An 11,828-nucleotide genomic window follows, 5' to 3' on the forward strand; every position below is an offset into this window, starting at 1 on the left:
CTTTAGCCTTTTGGCCTAGGCTGGAAGAAAATTACTCGATGGATTGGTGTGCAAATTACGCGACGGAAATTGAACTTTAGAGAAGTTTGCATCCACTGCTGTAATGCGGACTAATAAATCTATAGGTTGATGAGGATGAAGATGATGAATAGGTTTTTTAAGATGATGAAGAAGATGTCCTAAAGTTAGGATCACCCTAATAACGAATTTGTTGCATCGGCTGGATATATTTTGTTTTTGCATTTTGTTTTCAATGGATGTCGAGGATGATATGAGATTATGAATGTTATATAATGTATGCTAAAGCGCATCTTATGAATTGAATATATTTTATGGTTTGTATCCTTAAACGTTGACTATGGATAAAATATTTTATCGTTTTTTAATTTGTTTGTTGGTGCAAAGATATAAAGATAGTGAAATATAAGTTACAGGTTCGACTATCCCGTAAAAATATATTTGAGTTGAACTATCATCATGAACATCTACGTAACATACATTGTTATGTTCGTCTTATTAGTTATATTCCCTGATAAGCCGATCCTGGGAAGTTTAAACAGAAAATTTCCCAAGTGTTCTGCTTCGGCAGACATATGTCGTTTGTTTTGAGACGAACTATGTTCATGCAAACATACATGAACATACAGTGTAATGTTCGGCTAATTGGTCATTTGCTTCAAAAGCCGAACCATGTCAGTTGAACATAAAACTTTTCAAGTATGCTGGTTCGGCTTATTAGTTATATTTCTGATAATAGCCGAACTTTTTACTGAGATTAAATTACCTAATTCATTTGAAATCATAAAATCACCATTACAAAATAACTAACCATTACAAAGTAACCATTACAAGATTCTAATAACCAAAACGAGTTATGAGAAACTTCCTAAGGATGTTGTAGTGAGCTTCATATTTGAAATTTTTTCCTTTCCATTTTCGCCATTCCTCTAGAGCTCGAACAATAATCTCATCATTTGTTTGACCTTTAAGACGATATCGATTGGCAAAGAGACAAATCCCGTCGCTCAGCACCCTTCTCCGGATAGTACGTTACATAATGTTTGCAAAGAGACAAATCTTCTTCTAGAGTATACTTAGGACTAGAGGGTGCCATTTCGTGCTTTGATAATGAGTTACCATATGTGGGTATATATATGTTTGATGGATTGTACTATTTGTAACGGATATTTTTTGAAATTTTGTTTAAATCTATAAGGTTCGGCTTATACGTCATTCAAATTACAAGCCAGACCAGGCTTAACGTACCGACCCCAACGACTAGTCTTTGAGATTTTGAAAAAACTACAAGGTTCGGCAGACACTAATTTTCATTTAAAAGTCGAACCTGTAAATTTTTCGATTATCTAATGTATCTCGGTGCAAAGGTCTCTTATAAATCTCGGAATCTTCTCTTCAGCCACCTGTAACATATTCCGAGCTCGTATCTTCCTCCATGGCGTATTTCCCAAAGGCTTTGAATTCTAGCTTCCTAAATAAAAGGGAATGAGAAGTTAATTTTATAAAAAGAAAATTAAATTAATCTATATTGCAACATAAAGCTTTCGGATTACTCACTTTTTCTTCATTAGTTTCACTGCGATGATATTTATTAACTCAGCCTAATACTCTGATGTAATCTTTCATCGTATAACGGATTTTTTTGAATCATTCAGCTAATTCCATCCGCTTACGATGTTTTGGATTTCCATCTAACCGGAAATGGAATTATTTTACTCTTTTCCAAAAAATCGAATAATGCACATCAAGACGTTCACCATAAACACGATAAGTCCGAATGAAAGCTCTAACAAGCATCTTATCATCTTCTACGATGAATGGTTCCATGAATGAGTAGAGAATGAAAAAATGAGTTACCCAAAGCCAATACTATGAATAGAATACTATATATAGAAAAAGCCATAACGGATCTATTTTTTGGGAAAAAGAAAAACTAGCCGTTGTATTGGACATCAACCAGTGTATTGTTCGGCTCATAGTAACGATTTATATATCAGCCGAACTTGATGAACAAGTGGTTCGGCTCTTTCGAAACTATCCTAATGAGCCGAACAACTCTTGCTGCCATCAAAATAGTTAAGGCAACTGGTTCGGATACTACGAAAATACTTATTTGAGCCGAACCAAATTCCTTTATGTTGTTTCAAAGACCAGCAAACAGTCGAACCAAAAATATAAAACCATTCTACAATAGATTAAAACATACGATTCAAGGTACTTAACCAAACAAGTGTATTTAACTAAACATAAAAAAGTAAGTATATTTCACGACTCATAACAAAAAAAAGTGTACTTAACAAAGAAATCCATACATTCAAGGCAGTTTACACATCCAAACTTGTAGTTCACTGACCACGACCTCTTTTCCCTTTTGGACGTACATTCTTGGCGTCTTCACCAGTTGGCCCGCCCCTAGCACCTCGACTTGAGCCTTCACCTTCTTGCCATGGCCTCTTGCTCGTCGGCCTTTTTTCTGGTTTATTCGGTCATTTGCCTTTATTTATAACTGCATCGCACTGGTTGTACCAATCCTCTTACTCCTCCACTGTCATCTTAGTTTTTCAAGAAAGTCTTTTCTTCAAATTTTCAACAACTCCTTACCCGCCGCAACCTGATTCCATTTAAAGGCCGGAGAACTTTAATATTTAAGAAGTAACAATTAAACAAGTAAAAATTGAAGACATCACTTACCATTGTTTTATATACCTTTTGAATGTCAACGGCCTTGGACTTCTTTTTGGCGACCTTTGCCTTCTCCCTGTCAGCTACAACTTGACTTTATCTATTAATAATCAGGGGATATGAAATTTCATCATGCCAATCCATGTAGCCTGGCTCAACTTCACGAGGATCGTCACCCAAAATTTGTAAGTGACACATATTTAACTTGTTGGCTTCCAACTTTCTCCAATACTCTAAGGTTGGTTCTGGATCATATTTGGGAGACCACGAAGAGGTGGTTCTTTTAGTTCCATTGGAACTCAATGCCAACAACTTGAACTTATTGTAAACCACTATAAGCGTTTGGATATATCCTAATTGACGTAGTACTCGACGAGGACCATATATTACAAAACCACTTGGATAAAATAAAGGTCTGTAGTACGTACCTATCGGCACATGATTATCTTGAACAACATAATATTCTTGAACATCTCTCAAATATGGGTCAAATACGACGTCACTCCCATCCAAAGAGTCTAATTTCTCTCTCAACTTAATAAACACTTATTTCTTATTTCTTTTCTTGGTTTCCTCGAACTCATATCGAGCCGCAGTTGGCGTTGTATCAACCCAACTTTCATGTGTTTTGGCTAATTTCAATTTTGGGTAATGGTCATATACCCACACCTACATCAATAATGCAATAATTCTCAAAATATCCTCGAACAAAGAAAATGAATTCCTATTGTTAATCAAGAATTCTGACAATATTCAAAAAAATGCTTGGTTTTCCTCTGAACTGTATAGGTTCGGCTTAATAGGTTAAAGCAATGTGCCGAACCAGAGAGTTTGGCACAAAATGAAAATTAACGTATTGGTCGAACCTTTACATTACAAGGATCAGCTTGTTTTGTAGGTTTATAGTTAAGCCGAACTTTTCACTGAACTACCACTATTTTGGCTTAAAATAAAAAATTTGAACAAAAAATTCAAATTTAATGAAGATAATTACCCGAAGCATAGTGAAATTTCCTCTAATGTTTGTACTTGCCAACCTAGAGGCTTGTGCGAGTTGATTGAGTAGGTAGGCAAGTGACTCTATCCCCCAAGCGTAATTATTAACGGAGTGAACATCCTTGAAAAATTGGAGATATTGAGCACCCACCTTATTCCCATTAAGGTCTGGAAAGATATCTCTTCCAAGAGTGTACAACATATATGCAGTTGCAGTTTGCTTCACTAACTCCCCAGTCATCACCAACTCTCCATTTTTAACCTTCTCCGTTGTATCCGAAAAATAGCTTTTCAACCTCAACAACTTGAACTTCTTGTTTTTCTTGTTGTATGCATTTTTATCATCTCGGATAGAAGGCACCTATCTTACATAACAACAAAACTCCAGTTCTGTTATTGATCTTGTCTAACCTAGAGTTTCCTCCGCCAACTTATACAACTCATCCAAACTCATATTATAAAACATTGCATCCACGCTTTCGTCGGTGACACTAAGGCCCGTAATCTTATTCGCGTCGTCAGGAGTGATTTTCATCCCTCCAAAGGGTAGATGAAATGTGTAAGTCACTGGACAAAATCTCTCGGCAAAGGCGGAGGCCGTCACTCTATCACACATGATGACCATATCTAATGGCAGGGTCTATTTCTCGCTCTCCAACACCAATTAATCCACTATCCTCTTCATCTCCATCTTTTTCAAAAACCCTAGATTGAGATGCTACAGAAGCAACACCAGGATTCGGCTTCCTACCTCTATCACATCACTTATGACGAGGTGCCATATATGGGTTTAATCGAGAGCTTAATCGAAAAATCAAATTTTGAGATTTTGGTTGTTGTTTTTGAAGAAGAAGAGGGAGAGAGAAAGGTTTTTTTTTTTTCAAAAGTTTTTAAAAAAAGTTAAATTAAATAACGGTACTTAGTGGATTAATTAAAGGGTAACGGTTAATTAATAGGAGGGTAGTTAATTCGTGGGAGGGTTTTAGGGTTAGAATTTAATTTAGTGGAAGAGTAATAATGTAATTTAAACTATATAAGGGTATTATAGTAACTTAAGAATCACTAGGATACCCCTTATTATCTTCAAAGGGATGGCATGATAAGTCTGTATCCCCCAAAATTTTTGGGTATGCCACAAATGACGTTTCTTCAATAAGCCCCTGAAAACAATTAAAATGGAATGACTTTTTAGGGACCATGGTTTTTTTGAGGGGACCATGGTTTTATTAGGCCACCTTCCCTATAGTGATAAGGGGTGTCCTAAAACGTTGAAATGACTAACCTACCCTTAACCTAATTTAATTTATAACCAACCTAATAATCACCTATATATATAACCACCACCTCCTCCCACCACCACCGCCCACCACCGCCGATTACCACCACCACCACCTCCGATTATCACCACCACCAACCACCGATTACCACTACCACCACCTCCCACCATCGCCGATTACCACCACCACCACCTCTGATTATCACACCACCAACCACCGATTACCATCACCACCTCCTCCCACCACCACCGCCACCGCCTATTTAAGAAATGTAACAACATCAATGCAATCACAATTAAGTTCGGCTACATAATAATTTTATCGAGCATAAAAGACGTCATTCGCAACCTGATTCTGCCATGGGACCACTCCGGAGGTATTTTCCAACAAACCCTTCACTTTAATTTGATTTTGATTGCTTCAATCGAATAGAAATCATCAAAATAGGGTTTTAATAGGAGTTACAGAGCCATGTTCGGTTAAGCCGATTTCCCAAAAAAAACTAGTTTACTAACCGAACTTCTTGAAAATGAAGAACACGAAGAACAATACGGTTCTATTGGATTTAAAACTAAGTCACCGAACTTTCTGTTCGGTTGTTTTGCAAAAAAATTTAAAACTACAAAGTAACCGAACTCCACCCTTAGAACCGAAAAAAAAAACAAATCCAGTCTAACCGAACTGTGTTGTTGTGGCCACTATGTTGAGTTCCAAAATAACCGAACTTAGCCAATAGAGTTCGGCTTGTTCGCAAAAACTTTTAAAACTACAAAGTAACCGAATTTAGACAATAGACGCTGGAACTTCACATTTTTTGTGCTTGTTAAGTTCGATAACTTCACAATTTTATCGCAGAAACCGAACTCAGAGTTCGGTTGGTTAGATGTTAGGTTCAAGTTTGCGAAAGAACCGAACTTTGTAAACTTATATACTCTCATATTACGTAAAGTTCGGTTAGATCAAAAGTGCATGCAGTTTGCGAACCAACCGAACTTTGTACACCAAAGTTCGGTTAGTTGAGAACCAACCGAACATAACGCTGTAACTCCTAGAAATTCTATTATTTGAGAGTTCGGTAACCTGCGTGTTTGGAACAAGTAATCGAACTACACTTTCAGATGAGTTCGGTTACTTGTTCATCTCACGGGGAAATCGAACTACAGCTTCAGATGAGTTCGGTTACTTGTTCTTCATATAAAGTAACCGAACTGTTCAAAATCCAGTTCAAATCCGAATCATTTTGAAGATTAACAAATATTCTAGGAGAGGATGGAGATGAAGAATCAGATGAGTTTTCATCATTTGAATACTCATACTTAGAGAATTGGAAAAAAAAATATTTTCCATGTTTTTCTCCTTCATCTTCTCTAACTCTACTCTCTCAATAATTCTACTCAACTAATAATAAACCCATCTTTTAATTTAATCTCACTAATTGTTTTTAACTAAATCATTTACTAATCATAACCTAAAATTAATTAAGAGGGTAGATTAGGTATTAAATAAATAACTAGATATGGGGTGACCTAAAATTACTTCTAATGCCTTTACCCAAAATAAAAACATGGTCCCAAAAAATCGTTCTTAAAATGAATAGAGAGCCCATAATTTTTAATTGGCTTGTGGGCCTGTGGCCACATAATTGTAATACAAGGCCGGCCCAGCTTTTCCCCCTAACATCTACAGAAACCCACTTCGTCCAACAAATTGGCAACATTAATCTGTTGAGAGTCGTTAACTTTTCTAGGTTTTTTTCATTGTGTTAAGGGCCGTTAATTTTTAAAATTCTAGTAATGTTACTCATTTCATTTGCATCGCTTTTTCGTCATCATGCGTAGTATTACTAGCATATATGAATCTGAACTACACAAAAGTGCCTTGTGTGCCCTCATCTTTTCGCCATGCAAAAAAAAACTCATTATGACTCGAAAGATCGTTTAGTCCAACAATAAGATAAATCCAGAAGAGTGTACCTTAAATGGCGACAAAATAGAATGTGGAAAATTCGAACGGCTAGACAATGACATACGTCACATACCGATCAAACTGAGTAGCGTTGTTTACGGTTCTTCCATGTCTTCCAAAACTTTATCACAACTCCCGAACTACGGTTGTTTTGGGGCTTCGTATTTCCCTAGTTTAGATTTAGATGCATCATGAATTGCGCATTGGTGGTGTATTTTTAATGAGGTAGGATTCGTGGACATTCTTAGATGAACAAGGTCAAACAAGATTTAAGTCATTTTTCCCGTAAAATCCAAACGATGACGAATTTAAACGTGATATTTTGATGATATGTTCCTCTTATAAGATTCTACATTCCTACAAAAAATGAACACAATTCGAGATATATAAAACAACCATCTACCCCTTTGAATATCAGTCGTTCAAATTTAACGATTGAAATTAAGATCGGTAGATGGTGAAGTTTGCTATCTCGAATTGTGTTCATTTTTTGTAGGAATGTAGAATCTTATAAAAGGATCATATCATCAAAATATTACACTTAAATTTACTGTCGTTTAGGTTCTGCGGAAAAAAAAAGGCACAAATTTTGTCTGACCTTGTCCATCTAAGATTGTGCATGAATTTTCCTCATTTTTAATTATCTAGGTTATAGTTATAGTGAAGATATTAATAAGAATAAATGCCAAAAGACCCAGACTAGTCTCACTCATTTGTGCTTCCCGATGATGTTATGGTATTCTTTAAGGGCACTTTGGCGGCTGCTAATTCAGTGAAATCAGCCCTTATGAAGTTTAGCTCCTATTCTGGTCTCGAGGTAATAATTCACAAAATTTATTTGTTTCATTCAAGTCTTCATAGAAACGTTCTTCAAGATATTTTAAATTGCTTTAGTTGTTCTGAAGGCTCTTTGTCTGTTAGATACCTAGGAGTTCCTTTGATTTCCACAAGACTCTCGTATGCTGACTGTCTCCCTTACTTGCTAAAATCACAAAAAGAATCAAGTCTTGGAAAACAAGATTTTTGGCTTATTCTGGTAGACTCTTGTTAATCAAGGCAGATTTTAAGTGATATGGTTTACTTTTGGTTCTCTTGTTTTATCCTTCTGAAAAGGGTTATAAAAGAGCTGAATTCAATCTTCAAGAGATTTTTATGGGATGGCCCGGATTCAGATAAAAGGCACAACCCTGTTAGTTGGCTTCAAATCTGTCTTTGTTTCTCCCAGGGAGGTTTAGGAGTTAAGAATTTAGAAAGTACCAATCTTGTCGCTAACCTTCGTCATATTTGGGACCTTTATTCTGGCAAGATTAATGTGTAGACTCAATGGGTATCTTCTAATCTCATAAAGAATAAATATTTTTGGATAATGGTTATCCCGCAAGATTGCTCTTGGAGTTGGAGAAGGATTTTAGAATGCAGAGATTTTTCCAAACCCTTTCTAAGTACAATCCTAGGAAATGGTAGACATACTAGCTTTCTGTTTGATTTTTGGCACCCTAAAGGCAGACTATGTGATTGGGCTCCTATCTTTGTTATCCATGTTGTACGTCAATATGGATTACATTATGTAGCTGATTTTATATCTGAGGTTGGACTTTTCCTATTGAATGAGGTTTTGATGAAGAAGTTTGTACTCAAATTCGATTAGCAGAAATTAACTCTCATGAAGAAGATGTAAAAATCTGGAAAGCTAGTATTTCGGCTAACTTCTCTATGAAACATACTTATGCTTATATTACTCTCTCTAGACCTGATATGGTTTGGCATCGTTTAGCCTGGTTTAAAGGTCTTATATATCCCAATGCATTCTTTTATTGGTTGGCTTGTTATGCACAAGAAGCTTAAGACTAGATGCAAACAATTGCAGTGGGGAACTATTAATGATGACTCCTGCTTGCTTTGCAATGAAGTATCTGAAAAAGAAGATCATATATTTTGTCAGTGTCCTTTTTCCTCTATTATTTGGCAAGGGTTAATGTTTAAGATGAGATTTCATCGCTCTTGTTTGTTGAATTGGGATTCTGAACTCCAATGGTGTGCTGATAACTTTACTGGTGAAGGAGGAGTTAACTCTATCAAGAAGCTTGATTTGAACAGCTTCATATACCAAATCTGGAAAGAAAGAAACAAGAGATTTCACACTAGTAAGACTAGTCCTGCTGATTCAGTTAGTTTTCGCATTGTGAATGATGTTAGATTGAATGTCGAATCCGGTGAATTTTCAGATGTTGATTCCATGGCAGTGAAATATTTCTTACGCAAGTGGGGTGTTTCTTGTGTTCTTAAGAAAAAGAAACATATGGCTTGTAGATGGCAGTTTCCTGCTTCTGATGAAATTATGGATAATATAGATGGTTCAAAAAAAGAGCAGTCTGGTAGCTTTGCTGCTATTCTTCGTGGTACTCCTATTGTCGCAGCTATCGGAGGATTTGGCCCTAGTTTTGTGCTTTCCCTTGAATTACAAGGTGCTGAGATAGATTTGAAATGTGACATTTCGAAAAATCGGAGCATAATTCATATCAATACAGATTCTATTGCGGTTTGTAATCTTCTAAAGAGTAAAAATCCTTGTCCTGGTTGGGAAGTGTTACATCTCTGGAGACGGATTAGTCAGCTGAGCAAGTGTTTTGACAGAATTAGAGTTGGTCACATTTATAGAGAAACTAATCGGGTTGTTTATGCCTTAGCTACCATTCATCCCTCATTACCTTATGTGGAGTTAGACGTTGAGGAGTTCGGTCATGAATTGAAGCTTATTATTGAAGATGATAGAAGTTTGAAGACTTATTTTAGAGTGTAGTTTTTCCTTTTCTTTCTTTCTTGTTTGGTTTGGGTCTCCTTAACCCAACAGATTGTTTCAAAACCAAAAAAAAAAAAAGATATCAATAAGAGGCTCATTATTTGTTGCTTATGCAACCAAACGACTAAGTTCTTTGTGTTGATTGAAAAAAAAGAAAAAAAAAATGAGAAATGCTGACGTGAAGGATATCAACCATCAAGTGGTCTAATGGTTGGCGTACTCTCTCACATTGTAGAGGTAGAGGTTTGAACCTCGTAATTGTCAGAAATAATTCCTTAAGGAGATAAAAGATGTAGTCCAAAATCACTAGTTAATCTTCCAATATTAGGTGCCCATATGAAAGTTGTTATGTCAATTTTGGTACCAATAATGTCATGATATATAATATAATTCTTGAAGCAGTTATAGTTGTTAGAGAATAGGAAACTTAGTCTTTACTTTTCATGTTATAGTATTGTTATCTGTTTATAGTTTTTGTTAAACTTGTTACGTCTTGTATGCCAAGCTACGACAATTGTATTCCCTGTATGACAAGTTATGTAAACACACATATATAAACAGAGTTTATTGTTCGGTCTTCTCACATTGAGAAACCTATCTAAACCTAATTCATGTCTTGGTATCAGACAAGCCGATCCACGACCTATTTAGGGCTTGTTTTCTCTCTTCAACTACAACTTCTAAATCTTCTTCTTCATGGATACTAAATCTTCTCAATCTTTCTCAACTTCTTCTTCAACTACAGCTCTCAATCTTCCTCTATGAATTCCTCAATGTCCTTCTCTGCCACTTCTTCTTTACCCTTAGATCAGGCCCCCTTTGAGCGTCTTTATGGTGTTATTTTAGTGAAACTAACTGGTCACAACTATCTGCTATAGAAAACTCAGTTCACGCCTTATCTACAAGGCTATGATTTAGATAAATATGTAGATGGTTCTCTTGCAAGTCCACCATCTTTTGTCAATGATCTCCCTAACCCACAGTTCTTGTTTGGGAGACGCACAGATAAACTTCTTTTCGCCTGGATTATGTCTTCCCTCACTGCTTAAATCCTAGATAAGGTTAAGGCATGTGATACTTGTTTTGATATATGGACCAATCTTGATGCTCTTTTTGCATCCAAAACTGATGCACACCTTATCCATCTCAAGGAGTCTCTTTCATCCATCAAGAAAGGAAACTCAACCATGTCGGATTACATTCAATCGGTCAAAAATATTGTTGACTCTCTTGCTGCTAGTTGGTAGGCTCTTAAAGATGTAGGAAAATAAGACAATGAAGCAGCCTACTTGTTAAACCGTAAGTGCACGGTGTTGGTTGTAGTTTGTGCAATAACGGTTCGAATCCACAGGGACTTGTGTGTGTAGTTGAAGTTTCCTAAGCTAAGCAGTGACAGTAAGTGACAGTGGCAGTGAGCCACAGATGCAAAGATTGACAGTGGCAAAGAATCAAAGGCAATGAGCCTAAGGCAGTGAGAAATAAAGAACCAAGGAAGTAATGGCAGTGAAGCACTAGAACAAAAAAATAAAGAATTAGGGATTGAATCCACCACTAACTTAAGTTAAGTCATCCTAGTTCCATTATGTTCTTGTCCCTGGTGTAGATATCAGTGAGCTTCTAGGCTTGCTGACTATCTAGATGGCAGTGAAGGTACAAGCCTGCTGCTCATCAAAGGGTTGTTTCAGGAGGATGGTTTAGTATCACTAAGATAATTATCTAATCCTAGTATTAGCTGTCCTCTCACAAAACAAACTAACCGCAGATCAATCACTTAGATGAGTAAGCAATCCTGAAGGATAATTTCAATCCTAGCATTCTTAGCACAACAAGACTATATCAAAACTTGAACTGAACTTAACAATTAATGGTTTCATCTAACCCTAGCAATGAACTCAGAACATAATTAACATTAAAATGGAACTAAACATGAAATTGCAAATAAACTGAATTATGAAATTGAAATTGAAACAACAACATGAAATTAACCCAATTAGGGGGTTTCTAGGATGACCCAAGAACACCTTTTAACATTCTACATCGTTTCCTATTTATAGCTTTTACAAATCCCTAAATTTCTACAAACCCTAATT

This window comes from Papaver somniferum, chromosome 1 (genome assembly GCF_003573695.1).
Source record: "Papaver somniferum cultivar HN1 chromosome 1, ASM357369v1, whole genome shotgun sequence".
NCBI lineage: Eukaryota > Viridiplantae > Streptophyta > Magnoliopsida > Ranunculales > Papaveraceae > Papaver > Papaver somniferum.